The sequence below is a fragment of the Pinus tabuliformis genome, chromosome 5_2 (genome assembly GCF_031772625.1).
Source record: "Pinus tabuliformis cultivar Carrire ecotype Pingquan chromosome 5_2, CPIR1, whole genome shotgun sequence".
NCBI lineage: Eukaryota > Viridiplantae > Streptophyta > Pinopsida > Pinales > Pinaceae > Pinus > Pinus tabuliformis.
The window spans coordinates 704,827,350-704,833,674 of record NC_142306.1 but is presented as its reverse complement, the minus strand read 5'-3'; the positions used below and the strand labels follow the sequence as shown (position 1 = coordinate 704,833,674).

The window sequence follows — 6,325 nt, the reverse complement described above, 5'->3', positions numbered from 1 at the left end:
GCCGGAGGCACGAGGGAGTTAATGAGAGTCAGAGAAGGAAGGGATGGAGGGCCATCATTCCGAGGTGAAGGAATGAGGAAAAGGGTGGTGAGTAAATCAGAAGGACAGGTGGTAGGTGTGTCGATAGGCAGCAGGGAAAGGGAGGTAAAACAGAAGGGTAGAGATATAGATGTTAGTTGCATGCAGAATGTGATAACGAGAGTAGGAGCAGAGAAAGGTGGAGGATGCAGGACAACGACGCAGACCGGGGTAGCAACTACGCCAACTCTGGTCGACGATATGTTTTTCTCCATTTCCTAAACCACAAAATTATAGTTATGTCAATTTCAATAGTCCATGGGAAAGAGACCGGGAAATTTCTGGACTCTAAAAGAGTTGAAACCAGGATCTCTTGGAACACCACCTGGGTCGAGAGTGAGGACGAAAGGGTGAGAGAAGCAACCGTTAAAATTTCAACCCTGAAGAAGGCGTATAGAGAGAAGGAGGGAGGCCAAGGAGAGAAGAGTAAACCTGGCAAGAGAGAAGGTTTGAGGAATTCCACTCCGTCCAGGTGGCTCCTGAGGCTCGGAAGAGATTTCATAGGTAACTGGAATATGGAGGAATCCACCCTGTAGATCTCAGGAGATAAGACAAGGGATAGTGCGGCCTCTAAGAAACCTACCTGGAATTTCCTGAGTAAAACCAAGAGGAAAACTAGAGGTTCAATTAGAGTAAAGAATGTAGAGAGGAGCGAGAATGGAATGAAATTACCTTGTGCAGTCCAGAACATGGAAATGGTCCTCCCCTATAGTTCTCCTAATGGGCTTTCTATGGTAAAAACACCTCACGTTGTCCGGAACAGGGACATAGTCCCCCCTAGTGGTCTCCCTAATAGGTTGTCTATGGCAAACCTTCTGTGTGAAGGCGAACAGGGAGAGACTAACCTAAGGAAAGAAGAATTGAGGGGCAGCAAAGAAAAAACCCAAGAGATGGCAAGGGGAAAGCTGAGGGGAATGATAAGAAAACTCAGGCCGTTAAGTCTTGAGCGAGATACCAATCATGGCTCAACTAAATGTAAGACAGATTGGGTGTTATACCAATAGAATAATGATACTTCTCATGGTGATGTTTTAGGTTTAATCATAATTTGTGTCCAATACAGTGTGAAGGCAAGCAAGAAGACAGACGAAAGAAAATTGGGGGAAGGAAACGGAAACCGCGACAACACAAGAATGGAAAAAGATGGAAAAGAAGTGACTAAGAAGAGCAATAGAGGTACAGGTAAAAAGATAGTTGGGGGGGTGGGAAGCTCTAGAAGAGAACAGCGCAAGAGACGGAGAAAGATGGGACGGGAGCATATGAAGACCCTCATTGATGCATACATGACAAGGAACCCACCTGAGTTCAGAGCCCAAATAATGGGTTGGGAGCGAGAATTAAATGACAGTATTACCAACCAAGATATTACGATGGGAATGGGAAGACATGGTTCAAGACCCGGGCAACACTCGCGGATGACATACCCTCTTCAGAGAAACAATCCAGCAATACTGGGTCATGAAGAATGTTGTGGCCCAGGCCATGACTCTCAATAAAGAATTGTAACGACCCATCTATAAATACAAAGAATGCAAGAATAATAGCAGGCATACGGTACATGCATATGATAGCTACATATGCCTATGTCACATACACTGCACTAGTATTTTATACTAAATTAATTATAAGTGCTAAATACCATGACACTTCTTTGAATAGAGGTTCTACTCATTCCTCAATATTGCTTAATGTATGGGTAGATCTTAAAAGAGGACTATATAAATTATATATTCTAGATTATTGATAAAAATTATAAATTTAAAATATATATAAGTAATTAATTAAAAGGGGCTCTAAGTATAAAGTTATAATGTTATATAAAAAAATAAAAAAAATAAATATATAATAAAGTAATGTGATATATTAAATCATAATGTTTACAATGTTTAATGTGATATATTAAATCATAACGTGGTATGTACGATATAAAGGTTATATTAGAATTATATTTAATGAAAATATCATATGATTTCAAAACATAAACATATACATTCACTACCTTAAATGAGATAAGGGAGGAATGCGTAAGGGAGGAGCGTGTCACCAGCAGGCTGAGAAATGGGCTGCAGATGGAAGAGCGGCGACCGCCAAACAACAGGATAAAACCACGGGATAGTGATTTGGGAAGGGAGGAAAAAAAAAAGGGAAGAAATTTGTAGGAGGAGGAACATCATGTACGGAAATCAGCCACAGGAAGAGCTTGAGTTGATCTGAGGTTCTGGGCATGGGGGAACAATTGGCTTCTGTTAAGAAGCTTACTGGATTGAGCAGCTAGGTTCTGCTCAGTTTGGCTGGGTGGATCGGTCTTTTGGTAACTGTAGTAGCGCAGCCGGAGGCATCTTCAATCGCAGGGGCACAGGTAGGTACCTCAACAATTCTGTTAATTGATTTTGTAAAATTTCAGGAAATTGTTATAGGTTCATGATATAAATCCCTTACTGTTTTTGCATTTGTTTCCGGTCTTTACAAGAATAGGCAGAAAACAAAGATCAGGAGGCATAGGAGGACACCAAGGAGAAAGATCTCATCAGACCAGAGCTTCTCAGGTAGATCGCAGCAATTCAGATACAAACATATCGAAACAACCTAGCACTGGAAATGATTGAACAAAGTCTGCGGGATATGAGGAGAAGCGCGATGCTGAGATCTAGTGCTAAAGCCCCAGCCCCCATGGATTCCTTGTACGACGAGTAAAACAACAATCCAGATAAATTTTATTTCTGTTTTACGACGATTAGCTTTTATTTTCCAAAGTCGATTTTCAGTATAGATAAAATAGACAATGCTATTAGGTTGATAGAGAAAAACTTATACAAATTTTGGACAGATTTTAACGCTGACAGGTGGCCAACCTAGTTTCCTACGGGCAGGCTGAGGCCACCTGGAACAAATGGAAAAACTTGATTTTGGTCAATTAATATAAATAGCGAAAGTACTACCAAGTTTACTCCCATTCTTCTTCGTATTTTTTCTATTAGTATAACGTGATTTGGAGGGTTAATCTGATTTTTTGGTGCTTTATATGGGAGCACTTCTACATCTTTTGGTGGTTGACAGTAAGGATGATTTATTTGCAGTTGAAATGTGCTCATAGAGGAGAGAGGATAATTGAGTAATAGTGTAGTCAACCATAAATCTCGTGCCTTACATCATTATTCAAGCAAAAGAGAATGGATCACAAGATTCTCATAATGCTACCGGCGACAATGTGACAAAAGGTGTTTATTATTATTTTCCAGCAATTACATCTGCTGCCAGCCATTGTTTTTTCCATTTTCTATTCTTGATTATCATGTAATATAAATTTAACCGTTGATAGAAACATTTCTCTTTGGATTTTGGAATGGTCACATAGATAAGCTTCATATTGATTTATTTCTTATAGGCTTCATATTTCCATTCCTTTGTAGTTGTTTCTTATGTGCTCCATATTGTCGTCTTTTCTATAACATTTCCTTGGCTTCCCGATTGGTTTTTTTCATAGGACAACATTTGCAAAATTAATATGTAGATGTCAAAACAATGGGTTCAATGTAATTAACTTTTGCTTTTGTTGGACTGAAATTTCATTGTCCTTTTTGTCACCTATACAAATTTTTAAGGCTTGGGACATTGCCAATAGTATGAAAAATGAGAATTTTCCATACGTCATTGTATTTGTGTTTGAATTTTTTAACCTTTCTCTCACCTTGGCCACAATCCTTGTTCATTGTTCAATGATATTCTAGATGAATGCATACACCATCCCTTGTGTACGCATACTCTCTAGGTCCTCTCTCTTGCACATGCACAAGTAATAGGATATTCTAAGCAATCACTGGAGTAATTTGAACAACAATCGACATATCCAATTTGTGCAAGAGAAACATTTATGTATGCATTTTGATAAAGCTGGGGAAGAATTAAAAGTTTAGATACTTATTAGGCCAGGAGGAGGAGGGAGTTGGAAGCATCTTGGCTTCCTCTTCAATTATGGCCACACAACTTCAAACACACATTGGTTTTTTCGCAATACCTAAAAAAAAGGAGGTGATTCTTTAAATCTTCTTTCAATTGTCAACTTGAAATTCTTGACACAGACTACAATTCCCACAAGAATTGCCCAAAATATTTGCATTTTGGTAACCAAGTTATTGTATGGTTAAAATTATGGATATACTCTTATTTATATTAATCCAAGGCATTTTTCATAAACATTTTTATATACTCTTGGGTTGCAGGGAGGACATTGTGCTTCTGCATAGGATTCAACTTTTCTAGGCGCCTCATTGATTGAACATGGAAAGAAGGAATTCAGTTTCCCTGTTATCCAAGCCAATGTAACCCTTCTATATTATTAATTTCTCTCTTTCTTTCCTTTAGTTCCTTGTTTATTGATTTTGGGTTTCATAAATCCACTCCTTTGAGATCTAGCAGAGCTGAAAAAATGGGATTGTTGTGAGAATAAAAGATATTAGTACCCATAAACCTGTAATAGTTCCATAGGAATATCCTTCATACCAGAAGTGTCAAAAATGGCCAAGAAATTAAGAATGATAGGTATCTCAGCTTATCATTTTAGATTTGTGACCCTTCCCTTATGCAGCAGTTGTTGATGTTGCAGAATGTAAGGAATTTTCACTAAATTCTTACATATTGTTTCATGGTGCACGTAGTATTGGTGGCTACATGGCTATTATTTCTCTATTTTATAGTTCCGACGAATTATGTCACATATTTTGGGCCATCCAAATGCTACCCATTATTAAGGAAAATGCATAGTGAGTTCTAAATAATAAAAAAATTCCTTCATTTTTCTCTATTCCTCTGCTCTTTTTGACTATTTCTTTATGTGTACAAAAAAGAGCAGAAATGTTGTTCGAGTGTGAAGTTCCTACTTCAAATAACCTATGTTGCGGCTAATTATTGGCTCAACCCATTCTTTTCTGGATTTGTTTTAATGATTGCATAATAATATTGTTGCTTTCTCCTGGAAAAGAAAACTACTTCATCTGAACATATTCCCTCGTTGTTTTTCTTTCTAGAAAATTATGAGTAGAAATACCAATCTTCCTAGAATAAGGGCACAGACTGTGGTCGTACCAGTGGAGACAAAGGAAGCTCCAACAAGCAAAAACACAGATAGAAAGGGTAATGTTATCATGACATGTGCATATTCTTGTATAGGGCTTGCTACTACCAAAGCTCTTGGGAAGAGTGGGAAATGACATATTATTATGGCATGCAGAGATTTCCTCAAGGTAGAGAGAATGGCTCGCATTGTTGGAATTCCTAAAGAGAATTACACTGTCATGCATTTGGTTTTGGCTTCTCTTGAAGTGTAACACAATTTGCTGATAGTTTCAGGCGCTCGAGAAGGCCACTGGATGTGTTGGTTTGTAACGCTGCAATTTATTTGCCAACTTACAAGGTATCCACATATACAGCGGAAGGTTTTTAATTGAGTGTCCGTACAAATCATCTAGGTCAGTTTCTTCTTGCCCTATTGTTGTTGGAGGACTTGAAAAAATCCGATTTCAATTCAAAGCAAGTTATAATTGTTGTATCAATTACACGTACATTTACTTGATTTATACCTTTTTTAAAGTGATCTAATATTCATGGGATATTTTGTGCCACTATTTTTTAGCCTTACTAAACACATAGTAAATCCCACTAAGTAGTGTATATCCTTTAGAACTGCAAACAGTGGTAGCATTTTCCTTGCATGACTTGTTTTTGCAATCAAACTAGACACCCAAAAAAACTTACTAGGTTTTCAAATTTATGAGAAGTATTGAGTGCCCTATTTTTGCAACAAAAAAGGGAGACTGAAAAAAACTTACTAGGTTTTGAAATTTATGAAAGGTATTTTAATTTGTAGCTTGAATGCTAATCTCCAGGTCGCATATACCAGCTAGTCCGAATGAATTTTATCTAGTTAAAACCATTCTATAAATAATGCAGAATGTTAGGATTTAATTGTTAGGTTATAAAGTCAATGGTTGATTGTGTCCCTTCATTTTAAAATGAATCCCAACTCGTCATTCTTGCAAACTCTCTTTGTCATGTCAGTGGACCCCTTCTGAAATAAGGCTTAGCACTCAAGCCATTGAAGCGAGGGTCATAAGACCACGGGGGCATGACTACCAATCAGACCTGGAATTTGATGTCTCACAAGACGTATTTCACATTTTAATACGTATTTGACAGTTGCTGTAAATTTTTACCCGTCAAATTTGACGTGTTTCATAAATCAGATCATTTT

General features: G+C 37.7%; 1 pseudogene; it reads left to right on the top strand.

The window, feature by feature from the left end:
• The first annotated feature begins 4,038 nt into the window (after nt 1-4,038).
• LOC149161103 (protochlorophyllide reductase, chloroplastic-like) lies at nt 4,039-5,647 on the top strand (annotated as a pseudogene).
• The last annotated feature ends 678 nt before the right edge of the window (nt 5,648-6,325 follow it).